We start from the raw sequence: 18,171 nt of genomic DNA on the forward strand, positions 1-18,171 counted from the left end.
CAATAATGCGACTACCACACAAACGTATAATGGCTTTTTTTAACTGCGTACACAATAGTGCATCTTTGCTATGTGCAAACCTGCGACTTAGCCGCATACTCAGTAGTGCGACACCCCTTTAAATGTAAGGTTCTATCAACAGAGGAAAACAAACTTTTTCCTCTCTTGTCCCTGGATTCTAGTCAGCTCCCTTGATTCACACAGAGACGGATAGCGATCTTTCAGCACAAAGCGGTTGCAGGCAAACTCTGCATGTGGCCACTCCACCCTTTGCTGAAATATCGATGACCGTATGTGTGAGCAGGTAAGTGACTTCACTACGAGCCCCCAACTAACAATACTGGATCAGAACCTCTATACACACCTTCCTATACCTTCTAATGTCCTGCCTATACCTTCTAATGTCCTGCCTATACCTTCTAAGGATGACGCTAATTTGCGTATGCAGTCACATCATAAATAATGACTTAGACGTGGAATCTGTGGTTCCAAGGCACAAGTGATATTCAGCTAAAAGTTCAGACAGTTACACACAATTGATCAAGACACAATTTAGGCGCAAAAGGAAATTATATAGACCCAAGTACAGTATACATATGCAGTCGCTTCCGGACCCAGAGATAGGCATCAGCAAGAGACCCCTCCTCATTCAGCATTCAGCACGAAGACTCAGAACCAGCGTTCATGCACTCATATTTATACCCCCCCAAGAATAAACAGGACAATAGGGAAGTCTGTTGCTGATATCATTGGTTCTCAGGGGTGAAGCATCTGTTACGACACATTTACCAGGCTGGTTCAAACAGACTCTCCCTGCCTCTAACAGCTGGGGGTCTTCCTCTTCACTCCTCTCGTAGCATCCTAACAGTTGTTTCTAAAATATACATTTTGTTGCTAGTAGGCTCTGCGATCCATAACTCGGGAATGCATGATGCGATCTCCCCACCGATATCACCGGAATACTGTAAAAAGGATACGCATCAGTACAACTCCAAACATGACTTGTTTAGCATGTATAATACCTTAGTTATCAAATATCTTTATTTCTCAGCATTTAAACTAACTGAACCAACTTAAATCATATACTTTAGAGCTTATTGAACCTTATGTGTGAATATGTAATGTATGGGTATTCAGGGTTTGAAATAAGGACGCTAGTTAACTTGGGGCAGATGCGTGCGCATAAAGCTAATAAAACAGCGGTTTCATACAAAGTCCTATGCATTCGCTAATATGTGACTAGTTAACAGCGCAATTGTGTGTATTAATGTGTGTATGAGAAATGGTGAAAGATGCAAACGCATGGTGCTATTAGTATTATCGCCACATGTACTAAAATGTGAGTTTATCTAAAATGGCGCTTAGGCAGCCATTCGCAAAATGGTGTCTTGCGATCTCATTTTCAAGATGGCGTCTTGCGGCCTGTCGCAAGATGGCGTAGCCGCAATTAAATTTTAACCTGAACTTGTCTTAGCCAATTATTCAGCTTCGACAGTCTTCCAACAGCTCTAATAACATGCCTCCCTGCTAACTGATGATGATCACATTTTATTGTCATACAGTGTCTCATTTTAGAAAAATATGTTTTATTTTCATCATCATTATTATCAAAGTGGCCCTGTTACAGCTCTACATATGGACAAGTGTCTTTATCCCATAGAAAAAGCCACGTGCAGCTGTTATTTGCCATTTTTAAATATACAAATTGGCAAAATGTTTCCATGTTTTACTATTTCAGAGAAAATTAAGCAACACTAAATTCATCTTACAAATATTGCTTTTTTGTTCTTAAACTGTGTCTTTGGTCTTTTAATTATATTTGAACACTGTAAATATAAATAATTGAGAACTCTGAGTTCTAAAGACTGATTAACTTGGACGCTGGCATTAGTGTACCATGTGCTTAGAAGATGCCATACTGTTAAACATTTTTCATAAGTATTTTAATTATCAATATATTTTTTTTCTGAAGCATTACAGTATATTAATTTAAATACATTAAAATTCAGGCAGGTGTAGGGTTACATAATACAAAACTGTGAGCAGGGAATCAGTCTAGCTCTAGCCTATCATAATGTCATGGTATAATTGATAAAGTGATGTTCATCCACATTTTAGACACTGCCAGTTTTATAATGTCATTATAAGTTGATTAATTAAGTTGGGTACACACCAATTAAATTCTTTCGATTCCCAAACTATTCATCCAAAATCTTAAGAGTGTGTACACACATTCCATCATGTTTCTCAGAAGAAAACTGATCGCATCAATAGATCAGGTTTTATGTGCAGTTTAAGGACCTCATTCAGAGCCACTCGCTATTTGCGGTCGTTCGTTTAAAAAAAAGGGGTGGCTATTCAAATGAACCGTTCGCACTTTTTCGGTCTGTTCATGCCTTTAAGTCTGAACGAGCGAGCAAAACTTGCGGTCGAAATTTTGAAAAATACGCCCCCTTCCCGCTCGCATCATACGTCATGTCCGCTATTTATTAGATTAATCGAGTACATCGAACAGCGTATGAGCTGCTCGCTATTCTTGTAGTTGGTTTTTTCAACCGCTATTTTGCGAGTAGTTCTGACTAAAAAGAAACCAAGTGACGTGGTCGCTGACGCTGCTGTATTAATTATGCACACCCATTATACGCCCGTTTTGACCTTTAAGCACGCCTGCGTTCTGAATTCCACTCCCCGTTTTCAAGCACCTTCCTCTGTTACCACCCACATACGCCTCCTCCTGTCACTCAAAATAGCAGACATTCACTATTTTGCGAACAAACGATTTTCGGCCGCACTGACTGGTTCGCGCATGCGTATTACAATCCGTACGCATGCGCAGTTGTGCGAACATCGCTCAGTGCGAACGAGCGGCCGCTTACGAGCGGCTCTGAATCAGGCCCTAAGTTTCATCTGATTCAATCGTACAATATCGGACAAATAGTGCAGTGTGGCCCTGATTCAGAGGCGCTCGCAAGTGGCCGTTCGTTCGTAGTCGTAGTTCGATGTTGTCCAACTACGCATGCGTCGGTGTATCAGTGCTAATAATATGTGATAATACGTCTGATTGCGGTGATTTTTCAGTCGATCGTATACACAGCAAACAGGAAGTGACATGTGAAATGTGATTGACAGAACTGTCCGTTTTGGGGTGGTGACGGGGGTGGAGATGGGAAAACGCAGGCGTGTCGAGGCGTTTTTTTGGCGTACATAAATTATCTTATGCGAACGCCAAATGTGAACGGAACAAGTGATACGTCACTGTCTGATCCAATTTCCATTAAGACTGCTCACTCAGCTTGTGGTCTGATATAGTCTACCGCAATGACGATGGTCTCTTCGTACTTCCCTGGGCTCATCGATGGTGTAGCGATTTATCAATTGAGGCCACAAAAACAATCATCTTTTAATTGCTATACTGCTTGTAAGGTGTTTAGCAAATAGACCTTTTTTAGTAGCTAAAAACCGAACGCAGGTGAACTACTCAGCTGCTAATTTCTGGGTCATACAATCAATTAGCTAACAAATGGATTTTTTTTTGTGGGCTTTTAAAATATTTGTAAGTGTTTCTTTTTTAGGGAAACAATATTGTACGTATGTTTGTTTATTTTCATATTTTTTTTTGGCCAAGAAACCAATCGTCCTTTTGTTTTTTGCTAAGTGTTAATTAAAACTCTTAAATTGTTTTTAACACTTGTTTGTTTAAAAAAAATTAAATGTTTCTCTTTCCGTTGCATTGTTTGTAAGTTTGTTTGAGGGATTACCTTTTAACCAGTTTTTGAATAAATCAACAATAGAATTTAGCAGATTTTGAACATAATTTTATTAAATGATTGTGTCCATTTTTTTTTTTTTTTTACATAAACATATTTATTTTAAGGTAAAAAAATTTACAAATGATTTTGGCCACACATAAACAAAATAAGTGGCATTTGAACTGAAAAAATAAAAACAAATAAAAACAATTCACAAGAAAGGAGAGGGAGGTTTTTGGCATGAAGGAATATGGGGCAAACACAGAGATGGATTGTGGGGAAATTAGCCAGTGCTGTCATCGCCTTTTAGGCCATTTGGCCGGGGGTTGGAGGGAGCCTGAACGGGTCCGGGATCTCCTTCGGGTGGCCTGGCCAGAGGCAGATGTTGTGGCCTCTGGACTAGGCATAGGCACATTTGGAGGGATGGCTGTTGTTGTGCCAGAGGTGGAGGGTCCTGATGTTCTGGCAGGAAGGGAGGCCGGCTCCAACATGTGCTGGTGAACGAGCTGCTATAGGGCATTTGCAATTCTCACGTTGGCAGCAGCAGTTTCCTCCAGGGCGTCCGCCACCCATAGCAGATTGGCGTCCATCCTCAGCAGAATCTCGGTGTGCTGATCCGTTTTAACATTGAGATCAGTGAGGAGGTCCGCTGCCTGCGAGGGGGAATGCCCTGGACTGTCTGCCACAGGGTCCACAGCCGGATCTACTGCTTCCTCCCCGGCAGAGCCAGAAGAAGTTCTGTGGCCAAAGCTCACCTCTGGAGCAGACTCATTAGCCTGTGTCTCTGTGAGAAAAAAGAGTAAAATTTTAATCTAGATATTTTCCAAAACACATTTCTGAGTTGTTAGCATTACAACATTTACCTGGGGCAACATGAGGAGCCGCAAAGTCTGGCATGTCGGTATCCATGTTTGACACGCCAAACACCTCCTCATCCTGCACACACCCCTGGGCCAGCTCCTCCAAATCTGTGAGCTCAAGTGACACAGGGGTGGGACCCCCACCTGTCCCCCCTGCATGCCTAGCCCTATCAGACAGTTTTTGTTTAAGCCGATATTTGAAGTCGCTCCATCTGTTGGTTAAAAAGTTGCCATTATTACTGCAGTATTTGGACCTGTAAACACTTTTTAGTCAAATGTAGTTTTTACGTACCGGCGTTTGATCTCCCGGGTTGAACGTTCAAACTCACCCACCCCATTGACAGCACTGGCTATGTCGTCCCACAGTTTCCATCTCTGGGTTGCACCCATATTCCTTGGTGCCTGTGCCAGGTTGTCGTTGCACATTTGCACCAAAACCTCCATCTCCTTCCTTGTGAATTGTGGCTGCCTTTTTTTTTGGCCCTAGTTTGCCTACTAGGCCCAGCAGCCTCTTCCATGGCATCCTCCACACCTTTTTTTTAAATGGTTTAACATTTTTTAATGTCAAATGTTTAAAAATGTAATGTTAAACATAAGCATTTTCCCATAAAAAACCAAATACTTACATGGCGCCTCTTGGCTAGTACTTTGCTGCTCTGTACTCATTGTGTTTTTTCTCAATGCAGCAGACCGATTTGGGCCTTCAGTGATGTTTTTATACATGCGTCAGCATTATTCGGCCGCATCATTCATTGTGTGCTCCTATTGTCCGTCCTTAATTTGAGTGGGAAAATGTAGACCATTTATGGCTTGGTGTGACTCCATTCGAGGTGGCATTTTTTGATTGTTGAAGGTATTTCGGTGTAGAGTGGTTTGTTGTTTGGTTGGGGGAATGTGAAGGAGTTTTTTTTTTTTTTTGAAGGAGCGTTTTTTTTTATTACTTTCTTTGTTTAAGTTAGCATTTTTGCGTATTTTTATTTGCTATTTTTATTTATATTTTTGAGTAAGTATTTCAATAATTCCCATAAACATTTATTAATAAATTGTGGCAAAATTTTTATATTGTTTTTTTTTTTTTTACAGTTATTTTGGCTGGAACCCAAGTGACCTTTTATAACTTTTTGATATTTGTCTGTTTTTGGTAAGTGTTTTTGGTTTTATTAATTAACAAATTAGATGTGTTGGTCTTAGCATATGTTTCGCTAAGTAATGTGTGCTTGTTCTGTGTAAAATCATGTCTTAAGTCTAAATGTAGCGTACTATTTTGCAGAATAATGTGTGCTCCCTTCTCTAAATTTTAGAAAACTATATTCGGTTTAATTCCTAGTTTATAAAATTAATCTTAAAAATATTTTCTCCTTTTGAAATGTCGGTGGATTTTCACATGACACTACCCAGGCCTGTAAGATTCTTTGGTTTTCTTTGAAAAGATAAGTATATTTTTCTTATCACATTTGTCTAAAACAATAACTACCTTGCTTAACATTTCAGGTTGATGTTGGTCGTATTCTCTTGGCCATGGTTCCAGAACCCGACCAACCTCAACTTCGTCCCAGGCATAGGCCTTGTAGGCGTGCAAGGCCCCAGATATATAGAACATGTGTCACCCTTTTTGGAATGCCAGATGATAAGGTGTTAAGGCGCTACCGTCTGCCTCCAAAAATCATCATAGACACTCTCTCATTAATAGAGAGTGATCTTGAATGGCAAATTGACAGTCCTACAGCAATACCTCCACCTACGCAATTAATGTCGGTGTTACATTTTTGTGCCTCAGGATCCTTTCAAACCACCGTGGGAATAGTCGCAGGAATCTCCCAATCCTCCTTTTCAAGGATCCTGAGGGCAGTGATGGATGCACTATTTAAACACCTCCATCATTTTATTAAAATGCCATTGGATATGGGTTCCCTTAATGTGGTGAAGGATACATTTTACCAATTTGCTGGCTTCCCACACATCATAGGGGTTGTGGATGGCACTCACATACCACTTCAGCCTTCAGCAATGCTGGAGGCAATATTTAAGAACCAAAAACACTTTCATTCGATGAATGTAATGGTGGTATGTGATGCCTCCCTCCAGATCCTGTCCCTGATTGCCAAATTCCCAGGCAGTGCACATGATTCCTTTGTCATCTGGCAATCAGGGATTTGGCACAAATTAAACAACCTACAAGCTGGTGATGCATGGCTTCGGGGTAAGTTGACACCTTCTGCTGAAACCAATGCAAAGCTTGGTACACAATGGTCCTGATGTTGTTTTTTATATTTTCACAGGAGACAGTGGTTACCCTTGCACGCTCTGGCTGGTCACTCCTTATTTGGTTCCCACACCAGGGCCACAAAGTCAGTATAATTCTGCACTTACAGCCACCAGGCAGGTGGTGGAGTGCTGTATCGGCCTTTTAAAAGGCTAATTCAGATGCCTCCACCGCTCTGGTGGCGACCTCATGTATTTGCCGGCTATGGTTTCAAAATGGTGGTCCTGTGTGGGATATTTCACAACATCGCCATAAGGAGTGGTGTCCCAATGCAGCCAGAGGATGCCTTACCTGAGGACGGCCCCCCCGAGGTTGGTCGGAGGTCAGTATGTGGGGGGGCCATACGCAATCAAATTGTTGCCAGATTTTTTAGGTAATTATTTCCACAACGTTATTTGACACAATGTAGACATGTATTATTTTAATGTACACTTTTAACTTTTTTCAATTTTGTTTTTGTTTTATTCCTTAAAATGACCATAAAAATCCATGCATACTACCTGATCAACACAAATGACTTTATGTGGACACATTGGATATAACTTCGGGAACAATGATTTATTCTCCTCATTTGTGGATTCATGTTGGCATGCTACTTCTTCAAACAGTTCTTGATTTTTTTTGGGGGGGGGGGATTTTGGAATTTTTTGGTCTGTTGTGTATGTTTTAACTGTGTGATTTTGTTTTGACAATTCACTTGGTGTTTATTATTTGTGTGCAATAAATTTATTATTTTCATTAAACAACCATTTCCTTCGTAAATTACAAACAAGTGAAACCTGCTCCAAAAAATGCAAACATGCTTAATGCCTAATACTGTAATTTCTTAATTTCTAAACTTTTGTACCCTGCTTTGTGGCTAAAAACAAACACCAAAGGTATTATGGTGAATCAGTATGTTTACAATTCTAGGCCTAAGCAGGTTGCTTTAATTTTTACATTACCACCAAAAATACCACCAAAAACCTATTGGTATTGTTATGTGTTTAATGTGCAAGCTTACATACTTACTTGACCTTTCTACAAACAAATTGACATTACTTAAAAACACAGGGACAAATAGTAGAGTTATGTAAGGTTCAACAATCTAAGATTTACAGACAAGGAATGAGACATCCAAATAATTTTTTTTTTTTTATATTTGTTTTTTTTTTCAAAATCCAAAAAATTATTGGTGCAGGATCGCAAAAGGTGGTCCAAAGCCACCAGCATGCCAATTACATGGCCCTGGGGTTCCACCAGTCCTCCTGCAATGGCCTCGTTACGCCTCTGGGCCTCTGTGGTGAAAAAAAATGTGCAGGTTACTAAAATGACACCTTCATTTAGAATGTTCAAACCCACAAAAAATTCAGGCTATACCAAAAACAAACATCAGTTACAAAAACATGTCCAAAAAAAAAGGAATGCCAAACAAAAAGATTTTCTAAAAATAAGGGGCCAAAAAGTAGAAATAACCTAAAAAACATGTCTTAAACCTAAGCAAAACTACGACATTTGTTCGTACCGTAAACAAGAAAGACACAAGTGGGAGTGTTTGGACTTGTGTCATATGTGTAAGGGGAAAACGTCCTTGACATTGTTTCACAAAGATATATATAAAAAACATTTGAACTACTTTACTATTTTGAACTGCACAGGCAAAAGGACAACATCAAACAAATTAAGTTACACAATAAAAAACAAAAAAAATCCCCAAAAAACCATAGTTTACAATGTAAAAATACCAGCCACACTGCGGACTGGGCCTGGAGCCACGAAATCCTCCTCATCTGAGGTGAGCCAGTGGGTAAGTGAAGGAGGAGGGGTTATGGCTGAGGGAGTGGAGGGTGTGGAAAAGTGAGGTGGGTTTTGAGGGGAGGGGGAAGTTGGAGGGATGGTCAGGTGAGGAGAGGGAGGGGACTGAAGGATGGCAAGGTCTGGGGTGGAGGGGGAATTTGGGGAAGAGTGGGCAGGGGATGTTTGGGAGGCAGTGGGGGATAGGGGACGAGCCACACGTTGTCACCGTCTGACTATCTGCTCTGCCCCTAAATGATGGAGAAAAACATTTTTAATAAATTTTTTTTTCAATTTTGGGCTAAACTAATAAAAACAGGGATATACTGTAAACAAGCACACGCAGGTATGACCAAAATAATAAAAACAGGGATATACTGTAAACAAGCACATGCAGGTATGAGAAAAAAAAAAACACAGACACAGAAACACTTACTTTGGCCAATCCGGCGCCGCAAAAGGGCCAGCAGGCGTGGTGATCGGCGCCTCAAATCCGACCACCTGCGTTCCAACTGGCCGATATTATAGCAATAGCCGAGGGAACGCAGGTGGCGGCGCACCTCCGCGTAGGCCCTACGCTTTTGATGATTGGTGATGGGGAGCGGATGGTCAGTAATGCGCTCGTCCATGACCTCAACTAGCACCATTAGCTCCCGCCTACAGAAAGCGTTGGCTCTCATGATGGCAATGATTTTTTTACACAAACCAGTTTTAATAAAGGTCCTAGAAAAATGTTGATTGGCTAATGTACTTTGTAAATTAGCAGGAACAATTCTATCGGTTAGTGTATGAGTCATGTGACCTACACCCTCACAAATATAAAGTGAGTTATGATAGGCTTGATGCAGTGACATGTGTAAGCTAATTTAAATAAAAAAAAAAAAATGGAAAATCTGCATTTAAAAAACAAAACAAAACATTAGTAACATTCAAACAAACTTTTACATTAGAAAAACCATCCCCTTGGTCAAACCGTACGTATTCTGCGGAAGAAATGACACACACTAACAAGAATAAAGTTTATTGACATTGAAAAAAAAACCAGGATTGCAAACATGTGAAACAAACAATTAAGGTAATTAATATAGTGATTTCCAGTAATCGATTCAAGTATGTTTGCAGAATGAAATAGCAGGCAATCGAAACTGACAGGGCCACTTCCGGAATTGACTTGTGCGAGCGCTCACTGCAACCAAAGAGGAGACGGACGCTCGCTATTTTGTACGTTCGCTAGCTAGAGGAGGGGTTGGGAGAATATGGGGCGGAAGGTTAGCTACGAGCGAACATACGAGCAAGCGCTTGGATTTAAATATTTCCGCTCGTACGGCGGACGAGCGATCGGCCACTTGCATCCGGCTCTGAATCAGGCCCAGTGTACGCACTGCCGACCATTCTGTCTGATGCTTCTGCCCATACTCCTCCAGCAGCAGCCCTGCCTTTGTGTCGTTTCAGCAGATATTTTAGATAGATGATTTTCCAGGATCGCAAGTTAGATTGTAAAGTTGTGTACCCATGAATCAGCACTTTGAACGTGACTTCCGAACGTGACTGTGATCAAAAGTAAAATTGCATCAAAAGTATTAAGTGTGTACCTAGCTTTAGATCTTTGTCCAATCTCTTTTGTAAATTGAATTATAAAATTAATATTATTATATTATAATATAATATTATTAATGTTATAATATTTAGCAGATTTTTTTAAAACTGTACATCTTGCACTATTGCTGTGGTACATACAGGCAGAGGAGTAGCGTGTAGCCAGGGCACCCGGAGCACGTGCATGCCATGGCGCCCCCCTCAAGTGTTCCAGGGAGGAGGCGGGTCCATAAGGGATTAAGTAAAGATAAATAAAAATAAAGATATGGGGCAGCCCCCTGTAGTGGTGCCCATATGCAGTGCCCCTTGTAGTGGTGCCCATATTCAATGCGCTGTTGTGCCCATATGCAGTGCCCCCAGTAGTTGTGCCCCTTAACGTAGTGCCCCTGTAGTTCTGCTCCCCCCATACTGTGCCCCCTGTAGAAGTGCCCATATGAAGTTCCCCCTTGTTGTGGTGCCCATATGCAATGCCCCCTGTTGTGGTGCCCATATGCAATGCTCCCAGTAGTTGTGGGCAGCACAGACTGTGTAATGGTTAACATTACTGCCTCACAACACTGAGGTCATGGGTTCGATTCCCACCATGGCCTTAACTGTGTGGAGTTTGTATATTCTCCCTGTGCTTGCGTGGGTTTCCTCTGGGTACTCCGGTTTCCTCCCACACTCCAAAAATATACTGGTAGGTTAATTGGCTGCAAACATAAAACTTAACCCTAGTGTGTATATGTGTGTGCATGTGATAGGGAACATAGATTTTAAGCTCCACTGGGGCAGGGACTGATGTGAATCACTAACTATTCTATGTAAAGCGCAGCGGAATATGTGTGCGCTATATAAATAACTGGTAATAAATAGATAATAATAATAGTTGTGCCCCTTAAAGTAGTGCCCCTGTAGTTCTGCTCCCCCACATACTGTGCCCCCTGTAGAGGTTCCCATATGCAGTTCCCCCCTGTTGTGGTGCCCATATGCAGTGCCCTCTGTTGTGGTGCCCATATGCAGTGCCCCTGTTGTGGTGCCCATTTGCAATGCCCCCTGTTGTGGTGGCCATATGCAGTACCCCTTGTAGTGGTGCCCTTATGCAGTGTCCCCTGTATAGGTGCCCATATGCAGTGCCCCCAGTAGTTTTGCCCCTGTAGTTCTGCCCCCCATACTGTGCCATGTGCAGTTCCCCCCTGTTGCTGTGCCCATATGCAATTCCCCCCTGTAGTGGTGCCCATATGCAATGCCCCCTGTATAGGTGCCCATATGCAGTGCCCCCACTAGTTGTTGCACTGCATATGTGGCACCACTACAGGGGGCATGTGATAGGGAACATAGATTTTAAGCTCCACTGGGGCAGGGACTGATGTGAATCGCTAACTATTATCTGTAAAGCGCAGCGGAATATGTGTGCGCTATATAAATAACTGTTAATAAATAATAAATAGATAATAATAATAGTTGTGCCCCTTAAAGTAGTGTCCCTGTAGTTCTGACCCCCCATACTGTGCCCCCTATAGTAATGCCCATATGCAGTTCCCCCCTGTAGTGGTCCCCATATGCAATGCCCCCTGTAGTGGTGCCCATATGCATTGCCCCCTGTAGTGGTGCCCTTATGTAGTGCCCCCTGTATAGGTGCCCATGTGCAGTGCCCCTGTAGTTGTGCCCCACCTCCCCTGTAGTTCTGCCCCCTCCCGCCGCCCCCCATTACTTACCTGATCCATCGCGGCCGTCGTCTGTGCTGTCATTGCCGCTGCCGCCTAACTGGATCTAACTAGATCCAGCAGGCGTGGCCGCGCCAGCTCCTCAGCGCGCGGGTGATGATGTCATGACGTCACCCACGCACTGCATCATTGGGAACGCTGGCCTCTGAAGCGATCGGAGGCTTCCTTAGCATCCGATAGCTTCAGAGGCCAACGTTCACAGTTCAATGCTGGCACCGGCAGGCTGTCAGTTAAGACACCTGCTGGGTACACAGCAGCACGCAGCACCTCTGGACATCTACGGCGCCTGGAGCTTGCGCTCCACTGGAGCCACCCTCCCTACGCCCCTGCATACAGGTCCATTTTAATAAAGGGGACAACCCCACAGGACAGGGGCCTGCCATTACAGCTATTAGTAAATTTTGGATTTGAGAGTTTCTAACTCCGCCTTCCAGTGTCCTGTGGACTCATTTTTTCTAGTAGGAAAGTCTCCTCTTTTATTTGATATGTACAGAACCGGCCCTAGGCAAAGGCATAATAAGCTAATGCCTAGGGGCGACTTGAATGCCCAGGGGCATCCGACGGCTCTGCTGCTGCCCCCCGCCTGCCGCTGCTCACCCACTTGCCACTGCCTCCCTGGCGCTGCCGCAATCGGAGCTCAGCTCCGGTCGGCAGCTCAGCACGTGGCCAGGTCAGCTGCGGGTACCAGCTGGGACCTGGCCGCGCTGTCCATATACAGTTAGGGGTGGGCACTGGACAGCTGAGACGAGTCAGCTGTCAGCCCATGCACCCGACCGGCCAGAGAAGAAAGTGGAGTGACATGGGATTTGTAGTTTTTTTTTTTACTGCTCAGACTCTTAGCAGTAAAAGAGAAACTACAAATCCCATGAGTCATTGCGTCCTTTTCACAGATGGCCACCGCCAGAGCAGCCCAGCATGTAAATTGTGAACAGGGGGAATAAAGTAAGAGTGGAATACATGAAGACAGAACTTGAAGAGAGAGGACTCTCTGCCACCAGGTAGGACCACCCAGTGGCTGATCCTAGGGGGGGTAAGGGGAGGAGAGGTCCCCTGAGGTCCCCTTCAAGTCTGCAGAAAGACAATGGACACTGCCTGGGGGTAAACATGTATGTGTTCATATATATATATACAGTAATATATATACACACATATATATATATATATATATATATATATATGTGTATATATATATCAGTCAATTTGAAAAAGAGGGGCCCTCACCAGAATGAATATAAACATCTGCAGGTTTTTATTGCTTACATAACCAGTTGGTCAAACTTTGACAAACTGGATATGTAAGCAATAAAACCTATAGCTGTTTAATATCTACTCTGGTGAGTGCCCCTATTTTTCAAATTGGCTGTGTTAATCTGGACCTCGATTGGTGCCAGTGGGGAGCACCCAAAACTCTGATTATATTGTGAAGATGTGGGTGCGGATTGATTATTTTGCTATATATATATATGTGTGTGTGTGTAGGGGGCACCAGCCAAAATTTTGCCTAGGGCACCAACTTGGCTAGGGCCGGCTCTGGATGTGTAGAGTTAAAAAGTACAAGTTAGAAAAAAAATTAATACTAGTATGAATCCAAAAATATAAATGCTGACACATTTAACTTGTCATAAACCTGAATTTGTACAGATGTGGACAAATTTATTGGTACCCTTACAGCTTATTGAAAGATAACTTAATTCCTCTTGAAAAGTGTTGAAATTAAACTAAAGCTATTATCTCATGTATACCTGCATGCCTTTACTATGTCATAGAATAAATCAAAGAAACTGTGAGAAGAGATAAATTATTGCTTATTCTCCAAATAAATTTTAAAATTCCCTGGGCAGATTTGTTGGTGTCCCTTATAATATAATAATTGGATAATACATAATTGGATTATAGTGATATTCAAAGTAATTGCTTTCTTGAATTAGCATCACACATGTCTTCAATCTTCTAATCAGTCATTCAGCCTATTTAAATGGAGAAAAGTAGTCACTCTGTTTGGTCTCATTATGTGCAACACACTGAGGGCCTTCAGACCCGGTCCCGAGCGCTCGCAACCGGGTCGATGTTTGCCCACTGGGCATGCGCACGACGGAGCCGGCTCCGTCGTGCGCATGTACGAGACCCGGCTAGCGACGGGTGTTCCGTCGCTCCGGGTCTTGCACCAAAGGGGGCGAGCTGTTGATGGTGAGTGACAGCTCGCCCCGTTTGGTGGGCGGGCCGGGGGGGTGGCCGGCCAAACAGAGGCGTTCCCAATGGAACGCTTGCCGTTTGGGGGTGGCCCCACCGACATCACCAGTGATGTCAGTGGGAGAGCTTCCGTCTCTGTTAGAGCCGAAAGCTCTCTGGGGCTTGCGACCACGAGACCCTACCACAAGGGTCTCATCGCAAGCCTGATGGTCACCCACAGCTATGCGAGCGGCCAGGAAGCTGCTCCAAAAAAAAAAAAAATGCCCTGATTCAGAGCGAGCGCTCTGAATCAGGCCCTGAGCACGGACCAGGAAAAGCAGAGGTGAGAGTTGTCTGAGGAGATCAGTAAAACTGGGTACACACGTAAAGATTTTCTGTCCAACCATCCAACTAGTTGATTGGTTGGAATGAAAATCTGGTAAGGTATGAAAGCAAATGACAATCAGCAATTTGCTCCCAAACGCTGGAAAATGGACAAAAACTGTTGTTTGAATAAATTGTTTAGATCAAACATTTAACAAACTTGTCTGACAACCATTTTCATATGTTTTCTGGCATTTAGGAGTAAATTGCTGATCATCAGTTACTCCCATACGTTACCAGATTTTCAATCCAAGCAATCAACTAGTTGGATGGTTGGACAGAAAATCTTTACGTGTGTATGCAGCTTTAGACAGTTATACTCCTTTTACACCAGAGCTAAAACCCGGATTATTACAGGGTTAACCCGGGTACCTCCTTGGTGTAAAAGGGGACTGGTTGGATTCCTGGGTGGAGTGACCCGGCATTCCAACCCAGGTAACTTGCAGGGTTTAACACAGAGTAACCCTGCAGTGTAACGGCATGATCGGGGTCACGATGACCTGGATCGTGCCGCATGCCTGCTGATTGGCCGGCTTCAGTGGTGCTTGGAGATGATGTCATCTCCAAGCGTCCACTTCCGGTGTGAACGTCGCTGACTTGGGAATATCCTGGGTCGGCGCCGGCTAAATTCCGGGTCGGATCCGGTTTGGAACCCTGTTCTAACCTCAGGGTCAGACCTGGAATTTAGGTATAAAAGTAGTATTATAAACAAACACGTTAAAGGTAAAAGCTTTGAGACCATCTCCAATCAGTTTGATATTCCTGTGACTAAAGTTGCAAATATAATTAAGAATTTTAACGTTCATGGGACTGTATACAACCTCCCTAGATGTGGCCGCTAATGATCTTTTCGATCATTAGCCTGTTGGAGGACCTATGACCTTCAACTGAGACAGAACTTTCTGACACTGGGCAGTATGTTTAGCTCCAGAATGCCTTAATAGTCTTGATATTTCACTGTGCCATGCACTGATTCAAGGCACCATGATCAGCACCAAAACATAAATGAGCCTCCTCCAGGTGTCACAGTAGGGACTACTGTTCTTATATTTGGAAGTTTAATTTTTTTGCCTGTGAACATAGGGGGTCATTCAGACCCGCTCGCGAGTGCAGGACACTCGCAAGCGGGTCGATGTTACCCCACTGCGCATGCGCACGACGGAGGGAGCTCCGTCGTGCGCATGCGCGAGACCCGGCTGGCGACGGGGAATTCGTCGCTCAGGGTCTCACACCAAAGGGGGCGTGCTGTCGATGTTGATTGACATCACGCCCCCTTTGGTGGGCGTGCCGGGGGCGTGGCTGCCAGACGGAGGCGTTCCCATGGGAACACCTACCATCTGGAGCCAGCCCCACTGACATCACTAGTGATGTCAGTGGGAGCGATTTTGGCTCTAATAGAACCAAAATCACTCCAGGGCTTGTGGCAGTGAGACCCTACCGCAGAGTCTCCATCGCAAGCCCGATGGTCGCGATGGTCTTGACCATCGCGACCATCATCATGGACTCTCGCATAAGCTGTGGGTGGTCACCCACAGCTATGCGAGCGTCCAGGAGGACGCTCCATTTTCATGTAGGAGGGCCCTGATTCAGAGTGAGCGCTCTGGTCAGAGCGTCCGGCTCTGAATCAGGCCCATAGAGCTGATTTGGCTCCAATTTTGACTGTCTAAAGGACATTCTCCCAGAAAACATAGGATGGTAGATCAGACACTGACATACCTTGACCTTGGAGATCAGTTTGTGTCTGTTTGGAAGTTTTCCTTGGCTCTTTTTCTATCATTCTCACATTCCTTATGTTTAATATGATTATATATATTAAAGTTGTGTTTAACAATGAAAAGTTAAGTAATATGCAGCACAGTATTTACAAGAATGTGAGCTCACCCTTAGCTTTAAACTTTGACATAATTGTACTGCAGACTTACACAACAATCACAAGTTACTCAATGAGCCCATACATCTAAGGTTAAATGGGGTAAAACTCAATTCCAAAGACAGTGGTGTGGGTATCTATGTACAGGTATTTGTTAGCAGTATTGGTTTAATGGAATATAGCCCAGCAAGTCGCATACGTTAGGGTGAAATATAAACCATCTCCTGGGAATTAATGACCTGCCTTTTAAATGTTTAGCTCAGTCATTAGGAAGTAAAACGAAAACATTGTATAGCATTGACAGAGGCCAGCTTTAATAAATGGGAAAAGAGGGCGTGAATGGTGCCAATTTTTTGTTGTTGTTTTATTATGTGACGGGCGATCGGTTGAACTAAATCAATTGGATCGCCCCACAGACTGGTACTACAAAGTTCAGATATTCAAGAGAGCACTGAACACTGGGTCAAAACATTACATTGAATTAATTGTCTGTAGTAACATATTAGTAGGCATTTTAAACAGAATGTAGTCAGGAAGCCGACGGTCGAAATACCGACTGTCAAATCCTGGCAGGGGTCTAATGATAGGTGTCGAAATCCCGACGCCTATCATTATCCCTACGCCGGGAGCCCGACGCCCGGCATACCGAACGAAGGTAAGCCAGGCGGCGGGCGTGGACAGCTGCGGGGGGGAGGGTTAGGTTAGGGGCTCCCGGGGGGGACAGGGTTAGGCACCCCCCCCGGGATGGTTAGGGTAAGGGGGGGTTAGGGTTAGGCACCCCTTGGTGTAGGTTAGGGTTAGGCACCCCCCCGGGAGGGTTAGGTTTAGGCTGCGGGGAGGGGGGGTTAGGTTTCAGCACTTACAAAGGGGAGGTTATGGTTAGGCACTAGGGGGGGAGGTTAGGGCTAGGCACTCCTAAAGGAGGGTTAGGGTTAGGTGGGGGAGATGGTTAGAAATAGTTAATTTACTTACCTTGTCGGGATCTTCACTGACGGTCTTCCGCCGACGGGATTTGAACCGATTTGTCCTGCGGTATTTCATACTGATCCCATTTACACAAGTGTTACAACTAGTTATAACAGACAAACAAACCTAGCAATAAAGCATAAAGGAGCTGGGGGCCACAGGTGAGGGCACAGACACATTACAGTTAGTGTGTGGTTGGTGGCACCGGGTCATAGCTCACTTACTTTAATTGAGCAATGTTATTTTATGTTGAATATAGTTCTGATTGTTCATTTTATTTTCAATTTAGACTGTCCATCGGGTGGGAAAAAAGACATATCCAGTCATTTTAGCTTTTCCTTTCCTCAAAAAGTTATAAACTATAATTACAGTACAAATCATTTTCCATCACAAAAACATGGGCAGAGGAATTTTCTTCATAATGTGTGTAAAGCAGCAAACAAATCACAAACTTGTCATGAAGTCAAACTAGAAAAATTCAGTTTAGTCTGTAACATAAAAATACATAATGGAGTACGTCAACCTCCCAGTACTGCAGTGAGTGCTAAACGTATGCCGTGTAAGTGCAGTTAACTGGTCCTGCACTTTTATTCATAATGACCGGGGACACTGCGGTTCAGAAGGAAGCAGACACCTAAACTACAGACTGCTTTATAAGAAAATGCTAACATTCATAAATCTATGTGTAAACATTTTAGGAAGTTGAAAATACTTGCAATGTCATATAAAGGGTCCCATACATCTGTGTCTGAGTGCCCGTTCTGCCGGTACCGGGGCAGTGCAATTGGGAAAATTCAACAAATTGAAAAATCTCTCTTGATTTTTTACATGTTGA

The 18,171-nt window shown here is 43.5% G+C and overlaps 1 protein-coding gene across 7 annotated transcripts in view; it reads left to right on the forward strand.

Moving 5' to 3' along the window:
• The first annotated feature begins 12,840 nt into the window (after window positions 1-12,840).
• LOC148518360 (tyrosine-protein kinase Mer-like) overlaps window positions 12,841-18,171 on the forward strand; it is a 55,931-nt gene continuing 50,600 nt past the window's right edge. For all 7 annotated transcript variants that reach the window (XM_088477591.1, XM_088477593.1, XM_088477594.1 and 4 more), the window contains exon 1: window positions 12,841-12,945. The gene's annotated coding sequence lies outside the window, so the exon portion shown is untranslated. The remainder of the gene's footprint in view (window positions 12,946-18,171) is intronic.

The sequence above is a fragment of the Taudactylus pleione genome, unplaced genomic scaffold (genome assembly GCF_031769625.1).
Source record: "Taudactylus pleione unplaced genomic scaffold, aTauple2 ptg000201l, whole genome shotgun sequence".
In the NCBI taxonomy this organism is placed as follows: Eukaryota; Metazoa; Chordata; class Amphibia; order Anura; family Myobatrachidae; genus Taudactylus; species Taudactylus pleione.